This window comes from Lolium perenne, chromosome 7 (genome assembly GCF_019359855.2).
Source record: "Lolium perenne isolate Kyuss_39 chromosome 7, Kyuss_2.0, whole genome shotgun sequence".
Classification (NCBI taxonomy): Eukaryota; Viridiplantae; Streptophyta; class Magnoliopsida; order Poales; family Poaceae; genus Lolium; species Lolium perenne.
The window spans coordinates 186,879,752-186,900,052 of record NC_067250.2 but is presented as its reverse complement, the minus strand read 5'-3'; the positions used below and the strand labels follow the sequence as shown (position 1 = coordinate 186,900,052).

Here is a 20,301-nt window from a genome sequence, read left to right as displayed (position 1 = left end):
CTGGCGAATGTTTCAACGGGCCCGCCTGGCAGCGGCCCAGGTTCGATGCGTCTTCTCAGGCGCGACAGTACTGGCGCCGAGGCGTCGCTTCGACAGTCTCCAACACGTTCATAGTGATGCCTGGCGTGCTGAGCGGCCGCAGTATGCGACACGTTAATAGCGATGCCTCGCGTGTCGAGCGGCCGTGACCCACCTTTGCGAACGAAATAATGGCGATGCCACATGTGCCTCACCCCTCGCCTGCCTCCGGCGTATATAAAAGGGGCGCGCGCATCTCATCTCCTCCCACACAAAACCCTAGCCGCCGCACAATCTCCACTGTAGCGCCGCCTCCCCCGGCCGAGAGCTCCGGCGAGGAGTTGGAGGATGACGAAAGCACGGACAATGTCCTCGACGCGGCCATGGACGCGAAGTTCATGGATGATGCGGAGCAGGAAGCAGAGGAGGAGCGGGCGGCCCACGCGGCGTTCGACGGCGAGATGGAACATCGCAGGGAGGCGGGCGCCGCAGAGGACTCCTCCTCTGATATTGATTGGTCCTCTGATGATCCTAATGTGGCTACCCCGGAGGAGTAGGCGACGGAGCAGAGGACGTTAGTCATCTCCTTCGAGATGCTCAAGAAGGCCGAGGATGCTGCGAATGAGGCGCTGCGGCAGCGCCTGCAAGATGACGCGGCGGCTCACCGAGCTCTAGCGTCCGCATGGCGGGTGGTGGAGAAGTAGAGGAGGGAGGGACGCCACGACGGGGCCGATGCGATATGTCTCGTGGGTAAACTTCCTGCTGGCTTCCTGGGCGGCCGCATCGTTCCTGCGTGTGGCTGCTCAATTCACGCGCACACGCCCCTTCCCGCGGAAAGGAGGATCGGCAGACCCAAGGGTTGGAGCGGGTTGCCTAGCGATGGTGCAAGAAGTAGAGGTGGTGGCGAGGGACTAAGCTCGCTACGCCGAAAACATGGAGGTTGCATTGCTGGCGGAGAGAGCTCGTTGGGACACCGCCATGTCGGAGGGCCAGGCGCACTGGCTTTGGGAGGAGGGGCTCCATGACCGTGATATGCGTAAGATCGTGTCCATGGCCAGTTTCCCATTAGGAGCTCGATGTTTGGGACTCGCACCGGGTTCCCAACGATAACATGCCCTCTAGCCACGACGATGGACAGGAGGCCGCTCGATGCGACTCAGATGGCCACCCTAACTTGTTTTTTAAATCAATGACAGGTGGGCGACGGGGCAAAAGGGGAGTACACTCGGACGGCCACGGTTCGTTTACTCGTGCCTATTGAGTTAAAATTTTGCAGGTACATATTATATTAATACTTACTCGTGCCAATTCTCAAGTGAAAATATGACCATATGTGGCCTACACAAAAAAAGGAAAATAATAAAATTTGTATTTCTTTTAACAGTATCAAGATAACATGTACATGCAAATATTTATTTTAATTTTTTAAAAACTTTAAATAACATTTTTGTAAAAATTTAAATAAATGAGTGCCTCTACACCTATTTTTTTACTACTAGCTATTTCCGGAAAGCCTACAACTATTTGAGATATATATTTACACGCGTGTCACTCAGTGGAGAGGCCGAGAGGGTCTATCTTGATGAGAGCATAGACCAGGTATTTTCTTCCCAATCTCAAGTCACACTTCCAGCTCAAAAACCAAACCGATCGTTGCCTGCGTGTGCTAACTTGGATCGTACAGAAATCGGACATATTTTGTCGTGTGTATAGCAGCACTCTACTCCCACTATGAGTAGTCTTAACTCTCAGGATTGCACTCTTTTAGACTAGCCACGATGGGAGTATCATAGGTAGTATCATGCATGTCATGTAGGCAAAAATCTTATGTGGCACATCAATTAATGAAGAGAGAGGTGAGAGTAGTATCATAGGTAGATACACTATAATAGCACGTAAAACTAGAAATTTTAATGGCAAACACATCATGTACACATATTTGCATTGAGATTCTACAAAACATTAAATATGATGAAACTAGGATACTAATTCATGATACTATGCATTGGAGGTGTTATATCATAAACTAGTATATGTATGATACTAGTCTATGATACTTCTCATTGTGACTAGTCTTAGGTAACACACATAAAAATCTTCATTTTAGTATTGCTCTCTGTTAGCTAACAGCACACATTTGCTTCGTGCACATGCTCGTCTTTCGTGTAATCCATTGATTGCGCATCCTAGGACGATTATTCAGCTGCTCTCCGTATACACTTAGAAGGCTGGTCAAGTGTCGCAGGCAATAGAGCAGGAAGAACGCCCTATTGAGGAGCTCTCAAGTCTCAAGTGCTTTTCAGACTACTTTTGTAGTGTTCTTCTCTTAGCCTCTTAGGAGTAGACTGATGTATAATTGTCTATGATTCAAAGGCGTTCCACATTGCTACGATACTGCTGATAAGAAACGATACTGCTCCTTAATCACAGTAAGTGAAACAAGCTTCACCCTTCGGACCTCGCGCGCCAAGCCTTCGCTGCCGATTCTTTCCGCACCATGTCTGGGCTTGAGCCTTTCCGTACTCTCCGATTGTCATTTCAAGGAACGCTTTAGGAGTGAAATGCGTACCGCTTCACAAGCTGGGAACAAAGCTTCCCTCTCACCTCGCTGCGGGTGGAGACCCAGATTGGTTCTGATCACACGCCACTACTGTTAGATACCGGGGAAGCTTCGCTCACAAATCCCCACGCTTCTTCTTCGAAACCTCCTAGTTAGATGTCCAAGAATTTCCAGATTTGGTGGTCGCGAAGTGGTTCGCGCTTACAGCGGCCCTTGTGTCACCGTGACCCGCTAGATGTGTGGGTTGCGCAGGCTGCCGGGTTGCGTCAATACCTCAAGGGTTGGGGGCAAACCGTAGCAGGGAGAATAGAGAGTGCAAGACAGCTCTCTTAGCCAAAATCCAAGAGTTGGATTTGCTAGCAGATCTTGGATCTTTGGATGCTGAGGGTTGGGCCTACCGCTACTCCCTCGAAGACCAACTGACGAGGCTCTTTGAGCTTGAGGAAGAATATTGGCGCCAACGTGGACGCCTGGATTGGACCCTTAAAGGTGATGCAAACACGGCCTATTTCCATTCTATTGCAAACGGCCGCAGATGGAAATGTCTGATTACTAGCCTCAACACAGAGGGTGGAACTATAGTGGAGAAGGAGGACATCCAGGCTCATATTTACCAGTTCTACCGCGAGTTGCTTGGTACTGAGGACCCAAAACCCATAGCCACCTCGTCGCATCGTGGAATGCTGCCCAACAAGCTAATGCCGACGAAAATATGGCGTTGTCCTTATCCTCATCGTTGAGGAACTTGATGAGGTTCTGCGGGACACTAAGACAAACACGGCTCCTGGCCGACGGCTTCCAGCTTGCTTTCTACAAGAAGTTCTGGTCAACCTTGAGACCCTTGTGTTAGGATTGATCTCCACCGCACTGGAGCCCAACGGCTGCACGACCCTTGACCTCGTCCGCGCCCCGATCGGGGCGCCCAACCGTCGCTGGTTGGTGGGCCCTGTCGCCCGCACTATAAAGAGTGGTGGGGGCAGTGGCACAGGTCACGAGGTTACCCGGAGCTGCCACTCGCCCCACCGGACAACCCACCGATCAGTAGTGCAAAGGCCGACGGGAAGCACCACCACCACCTCGCCCAACGCACCGCTGTCCTCGCCATGTCCAGATCGGCGAGTTCCTCCTCCAAACGAGAAGGTAAACCCACGGTACATGTACATCTATCTCTCCCTCTCTCAGAACATGAACACTTTATGTTACAGAGATAGATACTACTCGTTTAGATCTACACTAGTCGATCCATAGATATTAACATTGGTATCAGAGCTTCTAGTGCTAGATCCTAATCGGTAGAAAAAGAAAGAAAAACCCTAGATCGACGCGAACACCGAACCCAAACCCTAACGGTGATAAAGAGGGGCAAAATTTCTTGACGGCAAGGGCTTTTGGTGTCGTCGGTGAGAAAGAACACGGGCGATGGGAGCACAGCGCCGCCACGCTGCCGACGCAGGACACCGGCATTGTCTGTTACTTCGCGCGGCCGCCGGCAAAGGCACCACCACTCTGCGCCGCTGACGGGTGCGCCCACCCTGGGTGCACGCACCGCCGGCAAGAGGGCCAGGGGAGCGCCGCCGCTCGTACGTGCCGCCGGACCGTCGTGTTTTAGTGGTGAGATGGAGCAGGTGGCCAAGGGAAGGTGGAGAAAGAAAAGGGGCGGGCACGCCGCCGTCGCCGGCGAGCCGCCATGGGCCGCGCAAGCACGGAGGTTCATCCTCCACGTCGCCGCCAGAGAACGAAAGGGGCGGGCAGGCGCGCGGGAGGTAGCCCCGCCGCCGCCGCCGGAGTGTCAGAGGCTCGAGTGGAGTCGGGGGCCGCCGCCACCCGCCGCCGGCGAGCTGGGCGTAGCGCGAGAAGGCGCCGTCGCGCCGCCGCCAGCCGCGAGAGGAGGCGCGCGGCGTAGAAGGTGGCCGAGAGGGGAAAAGTGAGCTAGGGTTAGGGTTTGGCGGTTGGCACCCTTTTTATACCGCCCGAAAGTAATGGCCGACCGTCGGATCTCATCCGACGGCCAGAACAGCGGCGCTGGCCGGGCAGCGTGGTCTCCGCGGCTGGGCCGCGTGGAGGCCGCGTGGGCCGCGTCAGCAGCGTGGCCAGGCCGCGTTTTGGCAGGCCGCGTGGTGGCCGTGTTGGCGACGCGGGCCAGGCCGCGTTAGCAGGCCTTGCCGCGTGCGGGCCGTGGTTCATCCGGCGCGTGGGCGCAGCGTCCGCCACAAGCGTGTGCGTCGCGTTGCTGCGCATGCCGTCGGCGTGCGGGTCACGCGTGGGCCGCGATAAAGAATAAAGATGCGTTTTGCACAGTTTTATTAATTACGTAGGCTTTTTAAGGTAGTTTTGGGTCATTTTTGGCCAAAATTTTGTCTAGTTTTTCTGAATAAATAGGACCAACGAAATATTTGTTCAGAAATTAAAAAGTAAAGGAAATGCCTCTGAAAAGTTCAAAGTTTAAAGTTTAAATTCACAGTTTCCGCTGCATATAGTAAAAGAAGCATTTTTGTCAAGTTTCTTTTTTCTGAGCAAATTGAACCAACGAGATATTTGTTTTTGGAAATTAAAAAGTATTGAGATGCTTCTGAAAGTTTTAAAGTTTAATGAATTCAAAGTTATCTTTCCAACAAAATTGGTTTCATGAATTCAAAGTTTTAAAGGTTCTATTCGTCGTTATCTTTCCAACAAAAGTTTAATGAATTCAAAGTTTTAAAGGTTCTATTCGTCGTTATCTTTCCAACAAAATTGGTTTCATGTCAATCGGAGTTCGGGAGCAATAGTTATTAAAGAAATAGGAAAGATGAGAAAAGAATAAAAAGAAAAAGGGAAAAAGGGGACGGAGCCGGCGGTCGACCGGCCAAAGAACGGCCCACCCGGTCATGCGACCGGGTCCGGCGCTGGTGCCATCCGGGCCGCGACGTTGGCCTTTTGGCCCGTGGACCGGTCACAGGCCCGGTCGCCTCCGGCCTGCCCGACGTCTCCTCCCGGACCGACCGGGCGCCACTGGGCTGGGCCGCCTCCGCCGCACGGCCCACGCGCCGCGCGCTCTCGCCTATCCGCCGCCCGGTGCGCGTGCTGCTGCCACCCGGTTGCTGGGCCGGTCCGACCGGGCCGCTGACCGTTCGCCGGCTGCTTTGCTCCGGTCGGTCGGCCTGGTGACCGGCTGGGCCGTTTTTCTGCCCGTTTTTCTGCCCGTTTTTTCTGTCTTTTTCCGCCAACAGTTTTCTTTGCTCCCATGCTATAAATAGCTCTTCTTCCACCTTGAGCAAGTTAGTTCTTCCTATTCTCTCTCCTCCATTGCTACTATTTGAAGAACTTGCTCTCCCCCTTGATTCCTCCAATCATTCTTGCTCATATTTGAGGATTTGAGAGAGGAGATCTAGATCTACACTTCCACCAATCGATTTCTTCTCTAAGTGAGGGAAACTCTTGGGATCTAGATCTTGGAGTCTTTGGTTGACTTTCCCCCTTGTTCTTCCTCTCCAATCTCATCCTAGCATTCGTTGTTTGGGTGGGATTTGAGAGTGAAGGATTTGAACACCTCTAGTGTTCTTGCTTTGCATCATTGCATAGTGTTGAGCTCTCCACCACGATTTGTTCGAGTGAGAGACCGTGATCTTGTTACTCTTGGAGGGTGACCTCCTAGTTGGCTTGGTTGGTGTCCCGGTGATCTCTTCGTGGAAGATTGTGAAGGGGCCCGGGCTTCTCCTTCGTGGAGCTTGTGAAGTGGTTGTGGAGCTTGCCATCTCCGGAGCGGAGGAAAAGCTAACCATAAGGAAAGGGCCATTATCCTTCGTGGGTGTGGTTCGGAGAATAGGGTGAGCCTTCGTGGCGCGGGGAATCCTTCGTGGGACCTCCACTCCTCCAAACGTGACGTACCTTGTTGCAAAGCAAGGGAACACGGGAATACATCCTCGTCTCCGCGTGCCTCGGTTATTTCTATACCCGAGCTCTCTTTCCTTGTGATAGCCATCGTGCTTGAAGTACATATATCTTGCTATCACTTGTGCTACATATATCTTGTGCCTATCTTGCTTAGCTCTAGTTGCTATTGTTACACTTAGTTGAGCTTAGCATATTTAGGGTTTGTGCTTGTAAACTAAACGATAGTTTAATTCCGCATTCTTACAAGACAAATCTGCAAGAGTTTGTAATTGCCTATTCACCCCCCCTCTAGGCGACATCTCGATCTTTCGTAGCCCCACACTCATAGCATGTGAGAGCATAGACGTGAGTGAAAAAAAAACACCAGTACCGACCTTGACGCTGTTAGGAAAAAATGCGTTGGCTCGCTGGGCATACCCCGACGTAAACGGACGCGGAGGTCCTATATAATCGATTTCGTGTCTGTGGACCGACGCAAACGGTCGCGTTCGATCACTTTTAGCGTCCGTTTTTACGCCGACCTATTGAAGATGCTCTTAAGCTAAAAATAGGTCCAAAACGGATAGCAAAACATACACTAGTGTGTTTGCTTTGACGTGTTGGTCGTGTCCTCTACCCGTCCATACAAAAATGAGCATGTAGGTGGTTATAGGCTTTTGTGATCAACAAATCTATGTAAAATCTACCAAAATTAGTACTCCTTTTTGATCCATAATAATTATCGTGGGTTTAGTTTAAATTTAATTTCTTTTTGAGGGTTTGTTTAATTTAAAACTACATTGAACTAAAACCACGATGGATTCCATGCAAGTCTGAGAATCCATATATGATCCAAAAGGCCATTAACCCCTTCACCACTTTCCGTTGTTTCATCGTCGCCCAACAAATGTGACAACCATCTTAGCCCAACAGCCCATACTAGCAGGACGCATAATCTCCCACCCCCGACCTATTTAACTCGCCCTGGCCCCTACCCTAGGTAACCGGAGTCGCCGATAAAGCACCGTGTTCGGCGCCACATCGCCACCATGCGCCGCGGCCGTTCACCGTCTCCAGCTAGAATATATTAGCCCGTTCATCGCTCACGTACGTTGTCTCATCCCCTCGCCAAAACGAAGAGAGCAAAACCCCCTCCACAAATCTCACAAGCTACGAACCCCACCTATTCGACCGGTCATGGCGACCGTATGTCGGTCCTTGCTCCCGTTCGATCTCGTCGACCGCATCGCCGGCCGCTTGCCGGACACCGCCGACCTGGATCGCTACATGGCCTTGCGCGCCGTGTGCCGCAATCGGCGCTCGGCCACGGCCGACCAGGGAACACCCTGGACCACCGCTTCCGCCCGCTTCGCCCAGGTCATGCTCGACTACCCGTCCCACGGGAGGACGCCCGCCTCCTGGTGAACACCGCCTCCGGCCGCTTCCACGGCAGAACATGCCTCTGCTCGCAAGTACTTCGTCGTCTCGGTCACCACCGACGGACTCTCGTCTGACGACCCGCGACCCCCTTACGTCGCGTCCGTCCTCATGCCATTTACGGGCTATCTGGTTCGGTGCGCGGCGCGCATGCGTCCACGGTTAGTCGCGGCGTCGCCTCCGGTTCGTCTCCACCGTACCTCATCATCTATCTGTAACGATTCTCGGAAGGCATGCAGGGGCTAACCCTGAGAGCGAAAGCTTCGTGAGGTACAAGAAGAAGTACGCCTACCCTTTGGTCAGGAAGGCTGTCCAAGGTTGTATCGCCATCGACGGCCACCAGGGCCTGCTGCCACCGCTTCCAGCTGCGGTGGTCACCAAGCTTGCTGATCTGATGACGCCAGTCGTTCTCCAAGGGCCTGATGAGGAGAACCTCGCTTCTTGGAAGCTTTGTTTCCTGGTGGAATCCGCCGGAGAAACGCTGGTGGTCTTCAAGCTTGAGGATCGCGTGGAGGTTTTCAACATGGAAATTACGGGCGATTATCCCGCACGCTGATCCCGTACGCGGCGCGCGCGGTTGGCGAAGCAATCACCCGCGCGCTTGACACGAATCCTCCCCGTCTCGACCGACCGTACGTGTCGTTCGAATATTCGATCGTGTAGTACCAACGACACGACCAAGTCATGAATCCACCTTTGCAATCTAAAAATTAACCCACCCAAAAGCCCCTCTCCTCTGCTCCTGGATCCCCTTTTCTTCCCCACGCCGCCGCCGCCGCCCACCCACTTCCCTCCCCGAAACCCCTACAAGCTCGCCCGCCGTCGACGACCTCCGCTCGCCCGCCATCGACGACGCACACAGAGGAGGAGGAACGGCGGGGCGGCCTCTGCGCCCCGTCCGCCCTTCTGCAGCGCCGCCCTTCTCATCGGTTCGATCCGCCTGCCCTCGGCCAACAACCACAACCAGCGGAGAGTGACGACCACCTCCACGTCGGCATCACCCTCCACGCCACCGTAAGCACCTCCCCATCTCATCCCCTCTCCTCTCTGCCTGCACCTCCCCATTCCCTCTTGCTCACGCTGCCTGCTCCTGCAGATAGCGACCTCAATGACCTCGCCGTGACACCTCAATTTCAATCTGTAATGGTTCCATCCGGGTGTGATGTCTAATATGCCAAAAGGAGCAAACATCAAGTTTGTTCATACTGCTTCTTCTTGCCAAAACCCGTATGCATGATTTTGTCAGCTCCCCATGTAGTATGTGCTAATGAGCTTCTTTTGCTGCTGAATTGCAGGTATACTTCCTTCCGTTTACCTGCCCGGGCTTGCTGCTGCCGGACTCTTCCTCCTGAAGCTGCTGCTGCTGCTGCTGCTGCCGCCGGCAGCACGGCTTTCCCGGCCCCCTCGAGCCCTCCACTGCTCGGTGTTCTCCGTCTTATACCGGCGGTGGTCCCTTTCCGCACACTGGTAGCGGCATGGGCAAACCTCCGTCCGAGGTGAGCTTCTGCTCTTCCGCTCTGCTCTAAGCTACGTCCTGTGCCATGGCGTTCTACGTTAACATAGCAATTGTTCCTCATACATGTTAGTCCTGATGAGTACTTGCATTGGGCCACAAATCTGCAGGACAAAATGCTCTAGCTTTTCTCAATTTAGTCCCTCCTGATAGCTTTGCTTGGTACCAATTTAGCCTCTTCTTTTATTGGTATTCCGACTGTAAGTGAACTGGCGTTGGTATATCTGCCATCTCATCCTGCTTCTGTACTCCCCATCTTTGATTTCTAATATATAAAATGCAGCTTCCCAAGGTGTTGAGATTTCGCAACTTCACTTTGGCGAGCAAGCTTTATTTCTCCAACTATCTTGATCCGTGGATGTAATCAAACAATCTTATTAATTTGCCCAAGTCCAATTGCTCGCTGGATGTACTGGTATATTCATCAACATGTCTGCCAGCTAATTAAAGCAACCTCCTGTCAATTGTGTCTCTGCGCCTGATACAGCAAGTTTGTTTCAGTTTCTAGTGACAGCCGCCAAATCAGTTATAGAGTTGAAATCCACATGATGCATTGCTGTTGTATAAAACTTTGGATTTTTTTTTATATGTTGACTAAATTAACACATGAATGCCCTAGTGTTTGATCGCCTCACAAAACAAATCTGGAGCAGTAGCAACCATGCACATACACACATGATATGTATGTCTTGTTTCTGCTACCTAGCTAGTTTCCAGTATTATTCCATAGAGGAGAATCTTGATCCGCTAATATGAATTTCCTGATACATATAAAACCGTGACTACTTCCACATAGGTGCCTGCCATCTTGACACAACAAACGTGCTATCCTCTTGTAGATGCACCAGGGCTCCTGATTAATTATTCTTGCTAAATCTGCTCTAGAGCTGACCATCATGTTCTCTTCTTTTGCATGAACAATGAGGACTAGATGACAGCCATGGTAAGCTAGCTGGAACCTGTTGCTGCTGCTGCTGCTTGGAAGGAAGGAAGCTATAAGACCCTGGGACAAAGTGATGGCATATACACCCCTTGCTCGAGCCATCTCTATGCAGCAGCTTTCTTTCTAGCGCCTTAATTATATATCAATGCCATCATATGGTTACAATGCATGAGCAGCCGACATTTCTTGTAACGCAGTGGCATGTGTTGTATGTAAGCTCCAAGAATGGTATTGCAGAAACTTCAGTTCCGCTGTGCATCAGCTTTGCTTTGCCTTGACAATGATTGCTGGTTTGGTTTTCTTGTTGATTAGACTTGTGGTAGAGTTGATTGTATGCTTGTATGCCACATGGGTTGTGCTTTATGCACTGTTGGCTTAATTGAGGTACTATGTTATTTGCCATGCAGGTTTAAATGTCCAAAAACCGTGCAAGGTCATGCCGATATTTGGAACACCCTTGCTAATTAATTTGGATTGATTAACTAGCTTCACTACTCTTACTACTTTTATTTATCAGGGAATTAGGGAAAGTTATGTTGATCTTCGTAATAGACCAGTAAATAGAAGAAATTGTTGGCATGTGCTGGAACATTGTTTTCCTTCAGGAATAGCAGAATCGAAGTCATGGCTTTCAAAATCAAAGATATTGGCCTGATGTATGGGCCAAGTCATGGGCTAGCAGCGCACATACTAGTCATATTACTACTGGTTCAATCATTTTTGCCGCCCAAGCATTCTTGCTGCCCTCTCGCTCCTAGTCCAGCTCTCTCTCACGAGCCAACGACGTACATTCCTTCTTCCCTTCTATTCCTGCTGAGCGTGTTGAGGTGTCAACACGGGTGGGTAACACTTGCAGTCTAACACAATTCCACTTGCTATATGATTGATTAAAATTTTTTTGCAGGAAAAAACATGTTGACTAACTATCAAAAGAGAGAAAGATAATATGAGCTGACATGCGATTGATATATCACACGCCGCCAGACGTATAGCCTGAGGAAGGGAGTATTAAATACGGAGCCATCGCACTAGACAAGACACCTTCACAGTTAAGAGGAAGAATTAACACCATCCCGACGTGTGACTCTCCATGTAGCGAGCTCCACCGAGTGAAATTAGGCTAGTTATCGTATATGCAATAGATGCGTATATTCAGAACCTCAAACACCAATGCACCGACGAGCCCGCCGTGCGTGCCATGGAGGCATGGAGCAATTCTTGCTGAGGAAGAAGACTTGGTCGCCTAGGTCATTCACCTTCAACCATCGACCCTCACTTGGTGGCTCCCAACAGAGAGCATATCCCATAACTAGCACATGCGAGGAGGGGAGCACGGTCCCGGCCACGATGTGGTTGAGGAGGAAGACGGTGGTTGCGTCGGACGTGACGATCGCAACCACCGCGCTCACCCCCGTCCGGCTCCTCGTGGCACCCTCATGCGGTGGGATCGTCCGTTCTAGACCGTGCATGCTAGCTAGCTTGCGATCGAACATGCATGCATGCTAGATATATAGGGAGCAGTGCTCCTAGAATGCTAGGTAGCTATTACCTCCGTTCTAAACTATATACGTAGTCGTTGAGAGCAGCTTGTATGTGGGAGCCAAAAACATCGGTAATTTTGTGAGTACCAGTGTCCACGTACACAAACACCCAACTTTGGTCCTTCCTGGTTGCAAGTGTACGTGCACATGAACATGCTAGCCTATATTGACTATGTGCTGCTAGCCGTCACAATCTAGCTAGCATATGTGTGAGCTAGCTTCAATCCAGTCGACAACGCTCAATCAAGCTTCCTTTTCCAGCTTCAGAAGTTACAGCTCCCACGAAATGGTATCGACCCAAACAAATTAGTTGGGAAAGCCACCAAAAGATGAAAAGCGGGTGGAAAAGCTCCCCAAACTTTGAGCTTGCGCCTAAGGGCATCTCCAGCGGGCCGCCTGCGTCCGTTTGCGTCGGTCGAAATAGTCGAATTCGACCGAGTGTCCATTTGCTTCTGGGGTGTCCCTAGCGACCCGACACTTTTTTAATAGATTTTCCATTCGATTGAAAAACGTAATTTACATAGGGAATAAACGAAAATAAAAAGCTAAAACTAAAAGATCCATGTGGCGCCTGCTACCCTAGCCTACTCCTCGTCCTCGTCAATGACGACGATCTCCGGGATTGCCCATGGCCAGCTGGCAGCTGGCGGAGCATACGCCGGTGTTGGAGGTGGAGCGGCTGGTGCAACCCACTGATTGAACGACGGAGGTGGACGCGGCGGCGGGTGCGGGGCCAAGTTCTGCTGCGCCCGTTGAAGGGCCTCGTCGCCCGTGAGGCCTGCCGTCATTATCTTGGTGCAGCGGCGGAGGCGCCTACGGCACCTCCCCCACGAGGATTCCGAGCCTCACGATCTCGTCGTCAGTCATTGTTTTGGCAGTTGGAACTCCCGGCGCTCCTCCATGACCATCTGCCAGACGTGGAAGACGCTTTCGACGAAGTCGTCCTTGGCCTCCTCGTTGTAGAAGTCCAGCGCGGCGTCGTCCTCGGGAGGCGCAGGAGGGGACGGCTGTCGTGCTCGACGAGGCGCTACAGGGCGTGCAGGTGGCGGAGGTGGACAGAACGGGTAGTCCCGGTCGCTGAGGAATCCCGCCTTCCTCCTCGGATCCATCTCGATCCGGCGCTAGTTTAACCCGCCCGCAAGGCCTGGTGCGCCTGCAGAAGACGAGGCGACTCCATTGATGTCGAAGGCTGTGGCACCGTCGTGGAAGTGAAGACCGCAGAAGCAACGGCCGCCAAAGCAATACAGCCGAAACATGCACGACTTTGCAACGTCCGCGTAGACACATCTGAGGCGCAAATTTGGGCCGCATTTGCGTCTCGGCGGACAACCCGGTCACTATGCATCGGGCCGCTGGACCGGGGTGCAGGTGCATGTTTCGACTGCCCGGCTGCTGCAAACAGTTGTTATGCGTCCGTTTGCGTCAGGTCGTTGGAGATGCTCCAAGCCTCGCAGAAAACGGTAGGAATACTATGGAATCTTTACACAACAGGGAACCCTAGCACAACACCACGGCGCATGGAATTTTATACATGTGGCAGTGACGCATGGGGCCTATAAGTGCCACATGGAATCACGCATTAAATAAGGGCGCGTCACAAGAAAGACACATGAAATGATATCTAGTTTCTCTCTCCGGGGTAAAAGAATGTCCCTAAGGATGCGCTGCCGCGTGCGCGAAATGGAGCCTGCTTTCCAAACAACACAAAGTGACCACGACAAAGGAACCCCGTAAACTAAATATTAATAAAAATAAACAAATTTATATATTAAAATAACCAATAAATAATTAAAGTGCATCTAAAACCATGGTTCATGTCAAATAATTACTTATTTTCACGCTCTCATTGTGGTGATTGGCCTGCACGAAGTTGTAGTACTCTCGCCGACTATGTGAGACCGCCGCTTCTCGGCGGCGACTCGGCCTCGCACCACCAATTCGAGGACACTGACTAGCCAGCTATGATAATTCACGATTTCCCTTATCGCATTCAGGGGCTAGTGTGTTTGGATATTTTTTTTCAAAACGGAGCGAATGTCCCAACCTATGCATCGATTGATGCATGCGGATCTTTATTTACTTATTTCATGAGTTCAAGTCTTGCAAAGTATTACATCATGGGTCACACAGGGTCATTGCGTTTGGATATAAAGCTAGCTTAGTTAGTCCTTGCTTAGCCAAAAGGGAACATTGGTATTATTAATAAATCCTTACTTTGCTTGGTGGCGGTAGTAACTCAACATAGGCGAGAATGAAAGATAGGGTTTGGTTGTGGGCACATCAGCGCTAGAGATGATCCACTATCATCTGTGTATTGGGGCAATGACTTGCCGACATTGGTGGTGACAGTAGATTAGAATGGTGGAGATAAATGTCGTGCCAGTGGTAGGTATAGCCTACAATGACTTATGTTTGCCAGACTAGTATCGGCTGTAATCACCTTATTTTGGTTTCTAAAAGAAATAGACAAAAAAATTAAGGAGGATCTTAAGATGATTCTATACAAAAAAAATGCATCAAAAGTAAAAGTAGCGTACAACGGGGTCTTAAAATTTCGACATGCATAGAGTTTGGCAAGGGAAACCTTGCTAGCCTTGCCTTTGTTTATTGCTCAATTATGTTTGTACATGGGCTAAAATATCACTGGTGGCAATCCTGAGAGCATATCTAGATCTCGTAAATTGCAAACTATAAACTCGATAGTACAAAGCGTTGAAAACATGAATACATGCTTCAATCGATGGAGTGCAGATGAGATAACGTAAAAAGGAACAGTAAAACAATATATTTCGGAATATGACAATAAAAGGCCCAAATGTCAGCGTTTCTTTTTCTTTTTTAGTCAACTTCATCTTCTTCTGAGGTGGACCAACATTGCCCGCGTGCGTGACCGCCGCCACGCCAATAGCCGCCAAGGTGTACCCTGCATTGGCCTGCCTCGCGCCGTCGCGCCACATACGCTGGCCCACTGTCTGGGTGGCACGTTGGTACGCCCCGTGCCGTCCCTCCACGGGCGCTGGCCGGTCGCCCGCGTTGCGCGCTCGCCCGTGTTGGCCCGCCCCACGCCGCTTCTCTCACCTCGCTAGCTGCACATACACTAGGTGTGCGGCGGCAGATTCCGGCGTGTTTCGGGCAAATTCCGGTAAGTCTCGCGGCGGAAGCTTGGTGACTCGTTCTCTCCGACGAGGCTTGACCGGTATACGTGGCTCTAGGAATTTCATTCGATTTTGCCTCCAAAACTGTATATACAAGGGTCGCGTGTGTGTGTTTACGGCGCCCCTTAAAAAATTTAAGGGTCAAATGCTTTTACTGGATCTGACCGATGCCCTTTTTTCTCTACTATATAAAAAGGAGGAACTTCCTCCGTTTTCTGCCATTTTGGTCGTCACTTTGGTCGTCCGTCCACCCAACCAAAACAGGGAAAGTCAAGCAGTCTCACGTTCCATGCAAGGAAATATCAATCAGCAAAAACGTGTACGGAAACCAATCAACCAACCAAATCATCTCCCCCCTCACGTACAAGGAAATATCAATCAGTGAAATCAATCAGCCAAAACGTGTACGGAAACCAATCAGTCCAACCAAATCATCTCCCCCCTCACGTACAAGGAAATATTAATCAGTGAAATCAATCAGCCAAAACGTGTACGGAAACCAATCAGACCAACCAAATCATCTCCCCCTCACGTACAAGGAAAAAATCAGCCAAAACGTATATGGAAATCAATCAGACCAACGAAATCACCTCCCCCTCACGCTGCCGTCTCTTCTCATCCTCACGTTGTCGTCTTTACTCCGACGCCTGCCGTCCGGCAACCACCTCGCTGCCTCGTGGTCTGACATCTCTTCTTTGACGCCTGCCTTCTGGCAACCAGCTCGCCGCCCCGTGGTCTGCCGTATCTTCGCCGACGACTGCAATCTCTCCATCGACCTTGCTGGTTGCCAACGCCGACGCCCCGTGGTCTGCCTCATTGGTCTACCGCCTCACCGACGCCCCGTGGTCTGCCTCATTGGTCTGCCGCCTCGCCGATGCCCCGTGGTCTGCCTCATTGGTCTGCCGCCTCTTCTTTGACGCTCAGACATCACATCAGTTTCTTACTTCTTCTGGCATACAATTTACAAAGATCATTAGATCACTCACGTTGGGGCAATGAATGCACAAATGTCATAGAGGTCACTCAGTTTATCTACATTTCTAGAATTGAGCTTTATGGATAGGCTAACATGTTGCCATTGATATATGCACGAAAATGCCCGAGGCCTGATTGCATGACGATCAGCAGACATCAATAAGTTTAGAAGATGCAAGCCTCTCGATACTTGATGTATTCTACCAGTTTATGGATAGGCTGCAAGCATACATAAACTGAATTGTGCCTTGGGGTGGTGTACTGACACAAACCTTGGCTTTGGACATGACATAGTCTATATCCTGATATGTCCTCATGTCATTCCAGATCCTATCGAACTCATAAAGGTCACACGCCAGTACTTCCGTGCTTTTTTATCAGGACACCTGCACATGTAGATCAATAAGTTAGTGGTGTTGCATTAAACTTTACTATTTCCTCAGGGCACGTGCACATGTATATCAATAAGGTATTGGTGTTGCATTAACTTTACTACATATAGAAGTCAAAAGTTATTAAACTTCAGTAGACCCACGAAAAATAATAATTAGGACTTAAGTTCATCAGCAAGTGCACTGGTAGGCTGTGTGGTGTACTGGTGTAACTCTACTCGATTTCATGAGCAGGACTCCAAATATGAACTAATTTCGTATTCACAACTGCATTCAGATTTGGTAGTTTTATATCTGATAAGCTAGATGCAACTAAGTTGTACTACAAAAATTGAGTATATTATCTTTAGGATTAGCAAAAAGTCTGAGTTGTACAACAAATCCTTGATGAACAGGTTGCTCCACATTCAATTGGCGACAACAGAACCAAAAGTCACAATAGGCCAACACTCCTGACATTTTGGATGAGCCATCGAAGGTGTTGATTCTGAATTGGATAGTGAAAGGTACACTTATGTGCACTTGCTTCATGCCTTTTTGCACTTTCACCTTAGTAGTAAAACCATTAGGAGGTTCTGAACAGTAAATGTTTCATGACAGAGAATAAGTATGCTGTTACCTTGCAGATGGAGCCGTCGAAACACTCGACTGAACGAACTCCTTTCAAAGACTTGTCCAACACCATCTCCACAAGTAATGGAGGGGAGCCTAGTGATGCGAAAGAACGAATCAAACAACAGCGTAGACAGAGATATGCAGAAATGGATAAACACAAAAAAGAGGAGCTACTTAAGAAGCGTCGTGAATCCTATCAGCAGAAGAAAGCTAAACTACAAATCACACCATCTGTTACAGCCACGCAAGAGTCACATGGATATCCATCTGCACTTTCTCAACTACAAAACACTCCTGCTCTTAAAGGTGCAATTTTTAGCCAGTATGTTCAATTCATGTGTATAATGCCACTAAACAACAATTTCCTTGGGTTTTAACCAGGAGACACTTATTGGAACAAGGAAAATGTTGTCCCTGTTGAAAAAGACGCATACCAAATGCAAACACCTCATATGTCATCTCAAGGGCAAGGAAGTCTCGTCACTGGTATGACGATTCCTAAAATCTCTATAAAAATTTGGTTCAGCTATCTAATAATTTGTATGTAATTTAGCTACAACATTCAACAATGAAAATGAGGTTCCTTCAGTGAACAAGAAAAATGAAGTTCCTTCTGAAGATGATGAATGGCTAAGAAGGAATGACAGCTATCAGAGGCAATCAATTCCTATGGCATTTCAAGGGCAAGAAATCATCCCTACTGGTATGATTGCAACTTATTCTAATTATTATTGCGTGAAGTTGCAGGGCCATATAGAATGATGCAAAATTTCCTGGGCCAGCTAACGCGACGACCCGGACAGCCTCAGTCGCCTCCACATCTTGGAGCTAGAAGAAGGGGTGGCCGGCGGTGCGACCGATTCGTCGTGGAAGACGAAGGCCCGGACGGTGGCAGGGTGCGCGGCGGCCCGGCCTCACTCAAGCGCTACACGGCGCTTGGACGGTGGCAGGTGGCGACGCTGGCGGCCGACCTCAGTCGCTGCCCACGGGGCAGACTTCTGACGGAGGTGTGGTTAGAAATGACATCAAGAACAGTGAATTCCCAAGAATAGGCGTGTACACCACTCCTTCCTTTTCCTGTACACAAAACAGAGGAAATAAGAATGAAGGCTTGCTAATGTTGACAGCAGATATTCGAACTTTATACTCTGAAACAAGATACTGAAGACAACATTGGAGTAATGCCCATACTCTATAATGTAAGCTCTGTATAAATTAATTTCATGTTCTGATCGTAACTGTCATTCCCAGCAGGACATTTCTGATTTCTCCATTCAAATTACTCTAGGAGTACATGACAATGAACACTAATGGGCAGCAGCAATAAGACTATTGCAGATAAAACATGATGCATTACAGAAGGAGGGATGGTAGCTCAATTTCAGAAAAGTACAGAAGCAGTGTCATCCTTTGATTACTGTTGTACGGAGTACGTACCTTTGATTAGAAGCAAAGTGCCTGGAGCACCGAGCATGGTTACGATTGGAGTTTCGCATCAATCTGGCATGCTTGGAGATGGGAGCCGCTGCTACCTGTCGCCCCAGGTGTCCCACTACGTCGCGCTGAACCACCACCACCACGTCCAACCGCCGCTCTCGTTGGCGGAGCTACCGCATCCGCTGGAGGCGCTGCTGCAGGGCCAGCTGGTCAGCGAGCCGCAACTGGACGGGGCCGTCTCCTGGGGCCGCGCCAACTTCAAGCACAACAACCTCTCCAGCTTCGTCAGGCAGCTCAACAGCAATACAGTAGGAAGAGACGGGCGCGGGAGACGGCGCCGACGCTAGCTGTGGGCGACGGCTTTGGCCGAGATCTGGGAGGAGGTCTTCTCCGGCTACGATTTGAGCTCCGCACCACCACCACCACCACAATTGGAGCTCGGCCCTCACCTCTGCTCCAAAAATCGACCACCACCGGTGCAGATCCGACCGTGGGAGGAGGAAAAATACGACCTTTCAACTCGACCTTGATGCGGCACTTCTGTTGGAGAGAGCGGAAGAGGCGACGAAGCTTGAGGAAGAGTGCGGCGACGCACGCGGGCGCCGGCGACGCGGGTGGGGGCCGGCGACGCGGACGGGCGCCGGCGAGGGAGGTGAGAGACGGGGAGAGGGGGATGCGGGCGAGAGGTTGAGAGTGGGAGCGAGTGGGCGAGTGGGCGACGACGGGGCCTGTCGGTGCAGGGGTAGAAAAGGAAACTCATAAAATTAGATATAGCACAAAAATATTTGACCGTGAATCCGCCGACGTCTTATAATTCTGCAGAGTAGATATCAGTTTGAGACGAAGCAAAGTCAGAACCAGATTTGTCTGCCCGTTAGAGGACCCAGATTCGGCAGCGTATCTATCCAGAGCAAAGATACACACACTTGACGAGAGAGAGGGGCATTCTGTGTGTATTTGCATCTTGTCGTAAGGGTACTCTGTGTGTATTTGTGTTTTAAAATCATAATTTAAAACCATTAAAACTTCTTGATAATTTGTGAAATAAAAATTTATCATAAAAATATCATGATATTCTAGACAATAAGTATTTTGTCTAACATTTCTGGGTAGATACATCTCACTCGCTATCATGACTACTTAAAAGTGAGTTTACTCGACTCGACCACTAGTGGAAAACTGCTCTTTTGCACCGGTTTTTAAAGGCCATATGCACCGGATGGGCAACCGGTGCAAACCATCCGGTGCAAAAGGCCCCCCCCTTTTGCACCGGTTGGCTTACAAACCGGTGCTAAAGGGGTCTCCACGTGGCCGGCTGTGGGGCGCTCGGCGGGGAAGCTTTTGCACCGGTTCGTAATACGAACCGGTGCAAAAGGGTTGGGCATGCGCAGCATTTTAGTGCCCTTCCCTGCCGCGGCAGACTCGCATGACAGGAATTGCACTAAACGCTGCATGGCGAGACTCTGCCCCATTCGAAACACGGTATAATATTAATGCGAGACAATTCAAATATATATATAGGAAACCATTGTATTACATATATCGATCAAAGTGACACACGTTCATGCATATATATATGTCTACATCAACATTGATATTGGCGGTTGTCCACATAGTGTTCTCCATCGGGAGCTATGACTTGCTCAAGTAAGAACCCCGCAAGTTCTTCTTGAATTGCTCGTACACGCTCTGTGGCTAGAAGACCATCCCGCAACCGTTCGATCTAATAATTTGAAGAAGGTACGATGGTCAGTATATATATATGTGTGTATGTGAATGAAACACAAGGTGATCGATAAAATAAAGCCATGAATGTTGTTTAATTACTTACATGAACTTGTTCCAAAATGTACCTCTTATGGTGGG

General features: G+C 50.0%; 2 long non-coding RNA genes across 2 annotated transcripts; one reads left to right on the top strand and one right to left on the bottom strand.

Moving 5' to 3' along the window:
* The first annotated feature begins 8,327 nt into the window (after positions 1–8,327).
* Positions 8,328–10,726, top strand: LOC127326226 (uncharacterized). Its single transcript, XR_007867708.2, has 4 exons — positions 8,328–8,878; positions 8,961–9,058; positions 9,160–9,360; positions 10,309–10,726. It is a non-coding gene; the product is annotated as an uncharacterized lncRNA (long non-coding RNA).
* A 4,768-nt stretch (positions 10,727–15,494) lies between these two features.
* Positions 15,495–17,263, bottom strand: LOC127326230 (uncharacterized). Its single transcript, XR_007867718.2, has 3 exons — positions 17,003–17,263; positions 16,264–16,377; positions 15,495–15,965 (listed from the first exon to the last, which is right to left on the bottom strand). It is a non-coding gene; the product is annotated as an uncharacterized lncRNA (long non-coding RNA).
* Positions 17,264–20,301: the final 3,038 nt, after the last annotated feature.